Consider the following 15,023-nt stretch of genomic DNA (forward strand, 5'->3'; position numbering starts at 1 on the left):
GAGAGAGATATACCTGCTGGAGCGTGTGCTACAGGTGGGAGATGCTATGGTGACCAGCGAGCTGAGATAAGGGGGGACTTTACCTAGCAGGGTCTTGTAGATGACATGGAGCCAGTGGGTTTGGCGACGAGTATTAAGCGAGGGCCAGCCAACGAGAGCGTACAGGTCGCAATGGTGGGTAGTATATATGGGGCTTTGGTGACAAAACAGATTGCACTGTGATAGACTGCATCTAATTTGTTGAGTAGGGTATTGGAGGCTATTTTGTAAATGACATCGCCAATGTCGAGGATTGGTAGGATGGTCAGTTTTACAAGGGTATGTTTGGCAGCATGAGTGAAGGATGCTTTGTTGCGAAATAGGAAGCCAATTCTAGATTTAACTTTGGATTGGAGATATTTGATATGGGTCTGGAAGGAGAGTTTACAGTCTAACCAGACACCTAAGTATTTGTAGTTGTCCACATATTCTAAGTCAGAGCCGTGCAGAGTAGTGATGTTGGACAGGCGAGTAGGTGCAGGTAGCGATCGGTTGAAGAGCATGCATTTAGTTTTACTTGTATTTAAGAGCAATTGGAGGCCACGGAAGCAGAGTTGTATGGCATTGAAGCTTGCCTGGAGAGTTGTTAGCACAGTGTCCAAAGAAGGGCCAGAAGTATACAGAATGGTGTTGTCTGCGTAGAGGTGGATCAGAGACTCACCAGCAGCAAGAGCGACCTCATTGACACTGCACTGTATCTCAGAACTGGAATAGACCCAGAACACACCGACACAGCACTGTATCTCAGAACTGGAATAGACCCAGAACACACCGACACAGCACTGTACCTCAGAACTGGAAAAGAACCAGAACACATCGACACAGCACTGTATCTCAGAACTGGAATAGACCTAGAACACACCGACACAGCACTGTATCTCAGAACTGGAAAAGAACCAGAACACATCGACACTGCACTGATTCTCAGAACTGGAATAGACCAAGAACTCCACTTTTTTGAATAAACGCATGCCAGCAAAGCCACCATACCCAGATACCACTAAACATGAAATGCACTCTAACGTTGACCAAAAGGGATTAATGGCAACAAACTGTTAGGCTCTACATAAAGCAGAACCTCCGTTTCAGCACCATGGAGAGAAACCTTATCACTGTTATACCTGGTTACTACTGTTACACCTGGCTATCACTGCTAAACCTGGCTATCACTGTTACACCTGGCTATTACTGTTACACATGGCTATCACTGCTTCACCTGGCTATCACTGTTAGACCTGGCTACCACTGCTATACCTGGCTACCACTGTTACACCTGGCTACCACTGTTACAGCTGGCTACCACTGGTTACACCTAGGGAACCACTGCAACACCTGGTTAACACTGTTTACACCTGGTTACCACTGCTACACCTGGTTACCACTGTTACACCTGGCTACCACTGTTACACCTGGTTACCACTGTTACACCTGGGTACCACGGTTACACTTGGCTACCACTGTTACACCTGGTTACCACTGTTACAACTGGGTACCACTGTTACACCTGGGTACCACTGTTACACCTGGGTACCACTATTACACCTGGGTACCACTGTTACACCTGGGTACCACTGTTACACCTGGGTACCACTGCTACACCTGGGTACCACTATTACACCTGGTTACCACTGCTACACCTGGCTATCACTGCTACACCTGCCTGTCACTGTTACACCTGGCTACCACTGTTACACCTGGTTACCACTGTTACACCTGGTTACCACTGCTACACCTGGTTACCACTGTTACACCTGGTTACCACTGCTACACATGGCTATCACTGTTACACCTGGTTACCACTGCTACACCTGGTTATCACTGTTACACCTAGTTACCACTGTTACACCTGGCTATCACTGTTACACCTGGCTACCACTGTTACACCTGGTTACCACTGCTAAACCTGGCTACCACTGTTACACCTGGCTACCACTGTTACACCTGGTGACCACTGCTACACCGGGTTACCACTGCGACACCTGGTTACCACTGTTACACCTGGCTATCACTGCTACACCTGGCTATCACTGCTACACCTGGCTGTCACTGTTACACCTGGTTACCACTGTTACACCTGGTTACCACTGCTACAACTGGTTACCACTGCTACACATGGCTATCACTGTTACACCTGGTTACCACTGTTACACCTGGCTATCACTGTTAAACCTGGCTACCACTGTTACACCTGGCTACCACTGCTAAACCTGGCTACCACTGTTACACCTGGCTACCACTGTTACACCTGACTACCACTGTTACACCTGACTACCACTGTTACACCTGGCTACCACTGTTACACCTGGCTACCACTGCTACACCTGGCTACCACTGTTACACCTGGCTACCACTGTTACACCTGGCTACCACTGCTACACCTGGCTACACCTGGCTACCACTGTTACAAATGGCTACATTTACATTTACATTTAAGTCATTTAGCAGACGCTCTTATCCAGAGCGACTTACAAATTGGTGAATTCACCTTCTGACATCAGTGGAACAGCCACTTTACAATAGTGCATCTAAATCATTTAAGGGGGGGGTGAGAAGGATTGCTTTATTCTATCCTAGGTATTCCTTGAAGAGGTGGGGTTTCAGGTGTCTCCGGAAGGTGGTGATTGACTCCGCTGTCCTGGCGTCGTGAGGGAGTTTGTTCCACCATTGGGGGGCCAGAGCAGCGAACAGTTTTGACTGGGCTGAGCGGGAACTGTACTTCCTCAGTGGTAGGGAGGCGAGCAGGCCAGAGGTGGATGAACGCAGTGCCCTTGTTTGGGTGTAGGGCCTGATCAGAGCCTGGAGGTACTGCGGTGCCGTTCCCCTCACAGCTCCGTAGGCAAGCACCATGGTCTTGTAGCGGATGCGAGCTTCAACTGGAAGCCAGTGGAGAGAGCGGAGGAGCGGGGTGACGTGAGAGAACTTGGGAAGGTTGAACACCAGACGGGCAGCGGCGTTCTGGATGAGTTGTAGGGGTTTAATGGCACAGGCAGGGAGCCCAGCCAACAGCGAGTTGCAGTAATCCAGACGGGAGATGACAAGTGCCTGGATTAGGACCTGCGCCGCTTCCTGTGTGAGGCAGGGGCGTACTCTGCGGATGTTGTAGAGCATGAACCTACAGGAACGGGCCACCGCCTTGATGTTAGTTGAGAACGACAGGGTGTTGTCCAGGATCACGCCAAGGTTCTTAGCGCTCTGGGAGGAGGAAACAATGGAGTTGTCAACCGTGATGGCGAGATCATGGAACGGGCAGTCCTTCCCCGGGAGGAAGAGCAGCTCCGTCTTGCCGAGGCTCAGCTTGAGGTGGTGATCCGTCATCCACACTGATATGTCTGCCAGACATGCAGAGATGCGATTCGCCACCTGGTCATCAGAAGGGGGAAAGGAGAAGATTAATTGTGTGTCGTCTGCATAGCAATGATAGGAGAGACCATGTGAGGTTATGACAGAGCCAAGTGACTTGGTGTATAGCGAGAATAGGAGAGGGCCTAGAACAGAGCCCTGGGGGACACCAGTGGTGAGAGCGCGTGGCGAGGAGACAGATTCTCGCCACTCCACCTGGTAGGAGCGACCTGTCAGGTAGGACGCAATCCAAGCGTGGGCCGCACTGGAGATGCCCAACTCGGAGAGGGTGGAGAGGAGGATCTGATGGTTCACAGTGTCGAAGGCAGCCGATAGGTCTAGAAGGATGAGAGCAGAGGAGAGAGAGTTAGCTTTAGCAGTGCGGAGCGCCTCCGTGATACAGAGAAGAGCAGTCTCAGTTGAATGACTAGTCTTGAAACCTGACTGATTTGGATCAAGAAGGTCATTCTGAGAGAGATAGCGGGAGAGCTGGCCAAGGACAGCACGTTCAAGAGTTTTGGAGAGAAAAGAAAGAAGGGATACTGGTCTGTAGTTGTTGACATCGGAGGGATCGAGTGTAGGTTTTTTCAGAAGGGGTGCAACTCTCGCTCTCTTGAAGACGGAAGGGACGTAGCCAGCGGTCAGGGATGAGTTGATGAGCGAGGTGAGGTAAGGGAGAAGGTCTCCGGAAATGGTCTGGAGAAGAGAGGAGGGGATAGGGTCAAGCGGGCAGGTTGTTGGGCGGCCGGCCGTCACAAGAAGCGAGATTTCATCTGGAGAGAGAGGGGAGAAAGAGGTCAGAGCACAGGGTAGGGCAGTGTGAGCAGAACCAGCGGTGTCGTTTGACTTAGCAAACGAGGATCGGATGTCGTCGACCTTCTTTTCAAAATGGTTGACGAAGTCATCTGCAGAGAGGGAGGAGGGGGGGAGGAGGATTCAGGAGGGAGGAGAAGGTGGCAAAGAGCTTCCTAGGGTTAGAGGCAGATGCTTGGAATTTAGAGTGGAAGAAAGTGGCTTTAGCAGCAGAGACAGAGGAGGAAAATGTAGAGAGGAGGGAGTGAAAGGATGCCAGGTCCGCAGGGAGGCGAGTTTTCCTCCATTTCCGCTCTGCTGCCCGGAGCACTGTTCTGTGAGCTCGCAATGAGTCGTCGAGCCACGGAGCGGGAGGGGAGGACCGAGCCGGCCTGGAGGATAGGGGACATAGAGAGTCAAAGGATGCAGAAAGGGAAGAGAGGAGGGTTGAGGAGGCAGAATCAGGCTAGACCTGGCTACCACTGTTACACCTGGCTACCACTGTTATACCTGGCTACCACTGTTACACCTGGCTACCACTGCTACACCTGGCTACCACTGTTACACCTGGTTACCACTGCTATACCTGGCTACCACTGCTACACCTGGCTACCACTGTTACACCTGGCTACCACTGCTACACCTGGCAACCACTGTTACACCTGGTTACCACTGTTACACCTGGCTGCCACTGTTACACCTGGCTACCACTGCTACACCTGTCTACCACTGTTACACCTAGCTACCACTGTTACACCTAGCTACCACTGTTACATCTGTCTACCACTGTTACACCTGGCTACCACTGTTACACCTGTCTACCACTGCTACACCTGTCTGCCACTGCTACACCTGGCTACCACTGTTAGACCTGGCTACCACTGCTACACCTGGCTACCACTGCTACACCTTGTTACCACTGTTAGAACTGTCTACCACTGCTACACCTGGCTAACACTGCTACACCTGGCTACCACTGTTACACCTGGCTACCACTGCTAAACCTGGCTACCACTGTTACACCTGGCTACCACTGCTACACCTGGCTACCACTGTTACACCTGGTTACCACTGTTACACCTGACTACCACTGCTACACCTGGTTACCACTGCTACACCTGGTTACCACTGCTACACCTGGCTACCACTGTTATACCTGGCTACCACTGTTACACCTGGCTACCACTGTTACACCTGACTACCACTGCTACACCTGGTTACCACTGCTACACCTGGCTACCACTGTTACACCTGGCTACCACTGTTACACCTGGCTACCACTGTTACACCTGTCTACCACTGCTACACCTGTCTACCACTGTTACACCTGGCTACCACTGTTACACCTGACTACCACTGCTACACCTGACTACCACTGTTACACCTGGTTACCATTGTTACACCTGGCTACCACTGCTACACCCGGCTAGCACTGTTACACCTGGCTACCACTGTTACACCTGACTACCACTGCTACACCTGGTTACCACTGTTACACCTGACTACCACTGCTACACCTGGCTACCACTGTTACACCTGTCTACCACTGCTACACCTGGCTACCACTGTTACACCTGGTTACCACTGCTACACCTGGCTACCACTGCTACACCTGGCTACCACTGTTACACCTGGCTACCACTGCTAAACCTGGCTACCACTGTTACACCTGGCTACCACTGCTACACCTGGCTACCACTGTTACACCTGGTTACGACTGTTACACCTGGCTGCCACTGTTACACCTGGCTACCACTGCTACACATGTCTACCACTGTTACACCTGGCTACCACTGTTACATCTGTCTACCACTGTTACACCTGGCTACCACTGTTACACCCGTCTACCACTGCTACACCTGTCTACCACTGCTACACCTGGCTACCACTGTTAGACCTGGCTACCACTGCTACACCTGGCTACCACTGCTACACCTTGTTACCACTGCTACACCTTGTTACCACTGTTAGACCTGGCTACCACTGCTACACCTGGCTACCACTGCTACACCTGGCTACCACTGTTACACCTGGCTACCACTGCTAAACCTGGCTACCACTGTTACACCTGGCTACCATTGCTACACCTGGCTACCACTGTTACACCTGGTTACCACTGTTACACCTGACTACCACTGCTACACCTGGTTACCACTGCTACACCTGGTTACCACTGCTACACCTGGCTACCACTGTTATACCTGGTTACCACTGTTACACCTGGCTACCACTGCTACACCTGTCTACCACTGCTATACCTGGCTACCACTGCTACACCTGGCTACCACTGCTACACCTGGCTAACACTGCTACACCTGGCTACCACTGCTACACCTGTCTACCACTGCTACACCTGGCTACCATTGCTACACCTGGCTACCACTGCTACACCTGGCTACCACTGTTACACCTGACTATCACTGCTACACCTGGCTACCACTGTTACACCTGACTATCACTGCTACACCTGGCTACCACTGCTATACATGGCTACCACTGCTACACCTGTCTACCACTGTTACACCTGGCTACCACTGCTACACCTGGCTACCACTGTTACACCTGACTATCACTGCTACACCTGGCTACCACTGCTATACATGGCTACCACTGCTACACCTGTCTACCACTGCTACACCTGGCTACACCTGGCTACCATTGCTACACCTGTCTACCACTGCTACACCTGTCTACCACTGTTACACCTGGCTACCACTGCTACACCTGGCTACCACTGTTACACCTGACTATCACTGCTACACCTGGCTACCACTGCTATACATGGCTACCACTGCTACACCTGTCTACCACTGCTACACCTGGCTACACCTGGCTACCACTGCTACACCTGTCTACCACTGCTACACCTGTCTACCACTGCTATACCTGTCTACCACTGTTACACCTGTCTACCACTGCTATACCTGTCTACCACTGTTACACCTGTCTACCACTGCTATACCTGTCTACCACTGCTACACCTGTCTACCACTGCTATACCTGTCTACCACTGCTACACCTGTCTACCACTGCTATACCTGGCTACCACTGCTACACCTGGCTACACCTGTCTACCACTGCTACACCTGGCTACCACTGCTACACCTGGCTACTATTGTCTACCACTGCTACACCTGTCTACCACTGCTACACCTGGCTACCACTGCTACACCTGTCTACCACTGCTACACCTGGCTACCACTGCTACACCTGGCTACCACTGCTACACCTGACTACCACTGCTACACCTGGCTACCACTGTTACACCTGACTATCACTGCTACACCTGGCTACCACTGCTATACATGGCTACCACTGCTACACCTGTCTACCACTGCTACACCTGGCTACACCTGGCTACCACTGCTACACCTGGCTACCACTGCTACACCTGGCTACACCTGTCTACCACTGCTACACCTGGCTACCACTGTTACACCTGGCTACCACTGCTACACCTGGCTACCACTGCTACACCTGACTACCACTGTTACACCTGTCTACCACTGCTACACCTGGCTACCACTGCTACACCTGGCTACCACTGCTACACCTGTCTACCACTGCTACACCTGGCTACACCTGGCTACCACTGCTACACCTGGCTACCACTGCTACACCTGGCTACACCTGTCTACCACTGCTACACCTGGCTACCACTGTTACACCTGGCTACCACTGCTACACCTGGCTACCACTGCTACACCTGGCTACCACTGTTACACCTGGCTACCACTGCTACACCTGGCTACCACTGTTACACCTGGCTACCACTGCTACACCTGGCTACCACTGCTACACCTGGCTACCACTGCTACACCTGTCTACCACTGCTACACCTGGCTACCATTGCTACACCTGTCTACCACTGCTACACCTGTCTACCACTGCTACACCTGGCTACCACTGTTACACCTGGCTACCACTGTTACACCTGGTTACCACTGTTACACCTGGCTACCACTGCTACACCTGGCTACCACTGTTACACCTGGTTACCACTGTTACACCTGGCTACCACTGTTACACCTGGCTACCACTGTTACACCTGGCTACCACTGTTACACCTGGCTACCACTGCTACACCTGTCTACCACTGCTACACCTGGCTACCACTGCTACACCTGGCTACCACTGTTACACCTGGCTACCACTGTTACACCTGGCTACCACTGTTACACCTGGCTACCACTGCTATACCTGTCTACCACTGCTACACCTGTCTACCACTGCTACACCTGGCTACCACTGTTACACCTGGCTACCACTGTTACACCTGGCTACCACTGCTACACCTGTCTACCACTGCTACACCTGGCTACCACTGTTACACCTGGCTACCACTGTTACACCTGTCTACCACTGCTACACCTGGCTACCACTGCTACACCTGGCTACCACTGCTACACCTGGCTACCACTGCTACACCTGGCTACACCTGTCTACCACTGCTACACCTGGCTACCACTGCTACACCTGGCTACCACTGCTACACCTGGCTACCACTGCTACACCTGGCTACACCTGTCTACCACTGCTACACCTGTCTACCACTGCTACACCTGTCTACCACTGTTACACCTGGCTACCACTGTTACACCTGGCTACCACTGCTATACCTGTCTACCACTGTTACACCTGGCTACCACTGCTACACCTGTCTACCACTGCTACACCTGTCTACCACTGCTACACCTGTCTACCACTGTTACACCTGGCTGCCGGTGGAGCCCCTTCTGGCAGTGAACCACTTCATTCAGCCTCATGTCTTCCTTCTTAAAACCATATCTGATACGGCTGACTAGCTACAATAATCAATAATCACCATTTCCGCTGACTCCTTTCTTTTGATTGGTGTAAGTCGATAAGAACTGCATTCTCTTTCAACAATAACGATTGTCGACATGACCTTTGAACCATACGCAAACACTGTTACGTTTCCGTTTGTTCCTGTAGCAATACTAATCTGTTGGAACAGTCTGCAGAGTTTTCTGCAATTACATGTGCCTGTGTCAGGCAGGTTACATTATTGACTGCGGACCTCTATGTAGAAAGAGAATTGCTTTTCTCCAATATGTTTATTTTGGTATTGTGTGCTAAATTATTTTGTTTTCTATACGTATATGTGTATGTTTTATTAAGTTGTTTTAATTGTAATGTATACAGGGCCCTCTAGTAAAAATAGATTATACATCTCAATGTAACTTCCTGTTTAAATAAAGGTTAAATTAAATAAATTAACATAAATTAACACTAAGTTCTAAGCAGAAGCAAATGATACATGCTAAAAGATTTCTAATTCCTGTCACAGAGATGTTTTCTCTTCAGTGATTTTCCTGTGTTGTTCTGCAGACAGTTTCTCTGTACAAACTATAATCAGAACAAGTATACCTGCCAAGGTACAAACACACACACATGCACGAACGAACGCACGCAAACACACACACGCACACACACACACACACACACACACACACACACACACACACACAGACACACAGACACACTCTCTCTTTCTCTCTCTCAGCTCGGAGAGCACTCAGCTGAACACAGGAGCATTCTGTCTGGGAGAGAGAAGTGATGGTAAACACACAAAGGCAGTTTGACGCTGTTCTCCTTCTCCTCTCTCTGCTAAGGACCCCCTCTGTGAGGTAAAGAGACTGTTCTCCTCTCTCTGCTAAGGACCCCCTCTGGGAGGTAAAGAGACTGTTCTCCTCTCTCTGCTAAGGACCCCCTCTGGGAGGTAGACTGTTCTCCTCTCTCTGCTAAGGACCCCCTCTGGGAGGTAGACTGTTCTCCTCTCTCTGCTAAGGACCCCCTCTGGGAGGTAGACTGTTCTCCTCTCTCTGCTAAGGACCCCCTCTGTGAGGTAAAGCGACTGTTCTCCTCTCTCTGCTAAGGACCCCCTCTGGGAGGTAGACTGTTCTCCTCTCTCTGCTAAGGACCCCCTCTGTATTGTATATATCTCTTTGTCTCTGATGCTGTATATATCTCTATATGAACTGCTGAATGTTTACAGAGTGATGGTGGATATATCTCTATATGAACTGCTGAATGTTTACAGAGTGATGCTGTATATATCTCTATATGAACTGCTGAATGTTTACAGAGTGATGCTGTATATATCTCTATATGAACTGCTGAATGTTTACAGAGTGATGCTGTATATATCTCTATATGAACTGCTGAATGTTTACAGAGTGATGCTGTATATATCTCTATATGAACTGCTGAATGTTTACAGAGTGATGCTGTATATATCTCTATATGAACTGCTGAATGTTTACAGAGTGATGCTGTATATATCTCTATATGAACTGCTGAATGTTTACAGAGTGATGCTGGATATATCTCTATATGAACTGCTGAATGTTTACAGAGTGATGCTGTATATATCTCTATATGAACTGCTGAATGTTTACAGAGTGATGCTGTATATATCTCTATATGAACTGCTGAATGTTTACAGAGTGATGCTGTATATATCTCTATATGAACTGCTGAATGTTTACAGAGTGATGCTGTATATATCTCTATATGAACTGCTGACTGTTTACAGAGTGATGCTGTATATATATCTATATGAACTGCTGAATGTTTACAGAGTGATGCTGTATATATCTCTATATGAACTGCTGAATGTTTACAGTGTGATGCTGTATATATCTCTATATGAACTGCTGAATTTTTACAGAGTGATGCTGTATATATCTCTATATGAACTGCTGAATGTTTACAGAGTGATGTGTGTGAGTTGTCTTGGCCTTAAAAAATATTCCCTGAGGGTTGTGGTCAGCCTGAATTATTAAATACTATCAAAGTATTGGAGCAGAAAGACATCTTTAACATTTGAATTTGTTTTAATTCCAAAATGCTGTATCCCCACCGGCAATAAATATCATCAGAAATGTTTATTGGTACTTTCATGTGAAATATTACTTAGGTTTTTAATTCATATATTTTCAATGTTTATGAAGATTTGTTTGCCTTTGGAAAGTATTCAGACCTCTTGAATTTTTTTACACAATGTTACGTTACAGCCCTGTTCTAAAATGGATTAAAATAAAAACCATTTCTACACAACATACCCCCAATAATGACAAAGCAAAAAAACAGTTTTTTTTAGAAATGTTTGCAAAATATATTAAAAAACAAACATAAACACCTTATTTGCATAAGTAATTCAGACCCTTTGCTGTGAGAATCGGAAATTGTGCTCAGGTGCATCCTTGAGATGTTTCTACAACTTGGAGTCCACCTGTGGTAAATTCAATTAATTGGATATGATTTGGAAAGGTACAAACCTGTCTATGTAAGGTCCCACGGATGACAGTGCATGTTAGAGCAAAAACCAAGCCATGAGGTCGAAGGAACTGTCCTTAGACAGCATTGTGTCGAAGGAACAGATCTGGGGAAGGGTACCAAAACATTTCTGCAGCATTGAAAGTCCCCAGGAACACAGTGGCATCCATCATTATTAAATGGAAGAAGTTTGGAGCCACCAAGACTCTTCCTAGAGCTGGCCGCCTGACCAAACTGAGCAATTGGGGGAGAAGAGCCTTGGTCAGGGAGGTGACCAAGAACCCGATGGTCACTCTGACAGAGCTCCAGAGTTCCTCTGTGGAGATGGGAGAACCTTCCAGAAGGACAACCACCTCTGCAGCCCTCCACCAATCAGGCCTTTATGGTAGAGTGGCCAGACAGAAGCCACTCTTCAGTAAAAGGTATATATTTTTTTACCTTTATTTAACCAGGTAAGTCAGTTAAAGAACAAATTAACTGCCTGTTCAGGGGCAGAACAACAGATTTGTACCTTGTTGGCTCAGGGGTTTGAACTTGCAACCTTCCGGTTACTAGTCCAACGCTCTAATCACTAGGCTAACCTGCCACTACCCTGATGTCCCAGCCTGCTTGTAGTTTACCAAAAGGCCCCTAATGACTCGCAGACCATGTAACGGCGTTCTTCGTTTGTCGAAAGAGAGTCGGACCGAAATGCAGCGTGTTGGTTACTCATGTTTTTAATAGAACAAATGACGATACATGAAATAACTAATAAATACAAAAAACAACAAACGGAACGTGAAAAAACCTATACAGCCTGTCTGGTGAACACTAACACCGAGACAGGAACAATCACCCACGAAATACACAGTGAAACCCAGGCTACCTAAATACGGTTCCCCATCAGAGACAACAAGAATCACCTGACTCTGATTGAGAACCGCCTCAGGCAGCCAAACCTAAACTAAACACACCCCTAATCAACCACAATCCCAATGCCTACAAAAACCCCAATACGACAACACAATAACATAAACCCATGTCACACCCTGGCCTGACCAACTAATTAACTTAAACACAAAATACTAAGACCAAGGCGTGACAGACCATGAGAAACAAAATTCTCTGATCTGATGAAACCAAGATGAAACACTTTAGCCTGAATGTCAAGCGTCACATCTGGAGGAAACAAGGTACCATCCCTTCAATGAAGCATGGTGGTGGCACCATACCTACTGTTAAGCATGGTGGTGGCACCATACCTACTGTTAAGCATGGTGGTGGCAGCATCACACTGTGAGGATGTTTTTCGGCGGCAGGGACTGGGAGACTAGTCAGGATCGAGACAAAGCTGCGAGAGAGATCCTTAATGAAATCCTGCTCCAGAATGCTCAGGACCTTAGACTGGGGCGAAGGTTCACGTTCCAACAGGACAACGACACACAGCCAATACAACGCAGGAGTGGCTTGTGTGTCCTTGAGTGGCCCAGTCAGAGCCCAGACTTGAACCCGATTGAACATCTCTGGAGAGACCTGAAAATGTATGTGCAGCGATGCTCCCCATCCAACCGGACCGAGCATGAGAGGATCTGCAGAGAAGAATGGGAGAAACTCCTCAAATACAGGTGTACCAAGCTTGTATCGTCATATCCAAGAAGACTCGAGGCTGTAATCGCTGCCGAAGGTGCTTCAACAAAAGTACTGAGTAAAGGGTCTGAATACTTATGTGGATGTAATATTTGATTTATTTAATTTTGAATAAATTAGCAAAAAATGAAAAACTTTTTTTTAAATGTTTCATTGTGGGTTATTGTGTGTGGATTGATGAGGGGGAAAAAAACTATTTAATCAATTTTAGAATAAATATTTTATATGACTAAAATGTCAAATGTAAATGTTTTACATTCAGGTCTGATATTATTGTATTTAAAAAGCAGATTCAAAATAATATTGATGTCACAAATGTCTCATTTGTACAGTTCTTATTCATTTAAAAGGTTATTTTTGGTTCCCATTTGACAGTGTATCTAGCAGTACTATCCATTGTTCTGAGAGGGAAGTGTGTACATTGCATTTAGCAACAAAAACCAGACATAATTCTTTCGTCTCTCTGAAATTAAAACATCAAGTGATAGATCTAAAACAAATACAAATATTTCAGTGAACAAAACCATCATTGAAAATAAGAATTTGTTCTTAACTGACTTGCCTGGTTAAATAAAGGTAAAATTTAAAAATAAATTTAAAAAAAATGAAAGAAAACAACACACCAATATCTTTCATAATTTATTTACAACAATAAAAGCTAATTTACCAAACATTTCCGAAAATGTAACATATAGTGTTTTGGAATTAAACTCTTCATTTGCTATTTTTGACAAGTCGGGTTATATATACATGAAAAATATTCATCTCCAAATCAACATGAATCCATGCTTTCATTCTAATTGTCTGCTTTCACTAGATATTGTATACAAAAACTAAGCCTTTGCCGTTTTCCCATATAGTGTGTTTTATCAAGGAGACCTTAATGTTCCTTGGCTAAACACTAAGTACTGAAGTGACCCCACCCACAGGTTCACACAGATGAGATTGGTGTAATGAAAGACGTGCTTTCAATGGGGACATCTTGTTCTTAGCTTTAAAACTCTGTAGAAACACAACACGATGAATTAAATATCGCAGGGACGTCAATTATTTGTTAGGAACAAGAAATCAGGTCATAAGAGACCCTTTAAAAAAAAAACGTCTTCCATCTGGCCCTTCTTTCTGCACGGTTTCTCTCTTAGTAGCTGTGGTAAATGTCTACAGTAAGGTACCAACCCGCTGGTCACACGTCATTTCAACAGTAAGGTCCCAACCCGCTGGACAAACACGTCATTTCAACAGTAAGGTCCCAACCCGCTGGTCACACGTCATTTCAACAGTAAGGTACCAACCCGCTGGACAAACACGTCATTTCAACAGTAAGGTCCCAACCCGCTGGACAAACACGTCATTTCAACAGTAAGGTCCCAAACCCGCTAGAAAAACACGTCATTTCAACAGTAAGGTCCCAACCCTCTGGACAAACACGTCATTTCAACATCTAGTTTTGATTTAATTTTGGTTGAGTTGTCAGTTAACGACAACTCGATGTGAGAACAAAAAAAGATTTCACCATGTCACTGGATTTATGTTAACAGTTGTGTGAAAAAAATTCTGAATTCCCTTATTTTGGTGACTTTTATATAAAAACCATGTTGTTTCAGCATCATCACATTACATTTTTTGGTTGAAATGATGTGGAAACAACATTGATCCATCACTTTTTGCTCAGTGGGAGGCAAGGGGTAAAGTAATACAAAGGTATTACCACTCTCCTCCACCTCTCCTCCTCCTCTCCTCCTCTCCTCCTCCTCTCCTCCTCCTCCTCCTCTCCTCCTCCTCCTCTCCTCCTCTCCTCCTCCTCCTCCTCCTCCTCCTCCTCCTCTCCTCCTCCTCTCCTCCTCCTCCTCCTCCTCTCCTCCTCCTCCTCCTCTCCTCCCCTCTCCTCCTCCTCCTCCTCCTCCTCCTCTCCTTCTCCTCTCCTC

The sequence above is a fragment of the Oncorhynchus masou genome, chromosome 25, assembly GCF_036934945.1.
Source record: "Oncorhynchus masou masou isolate Uvic2021 chromosome 25, UVic_Omas_1.1, whole genome shotgun sequence".
In the NCBI taxonomy this organism is placed as follows: Eukaryota; Metazoa; Chordata; class Actinopteri; order Salmoniformes; family Salmonidae; genus Oncorhynchus; species Oncorhynchus masou.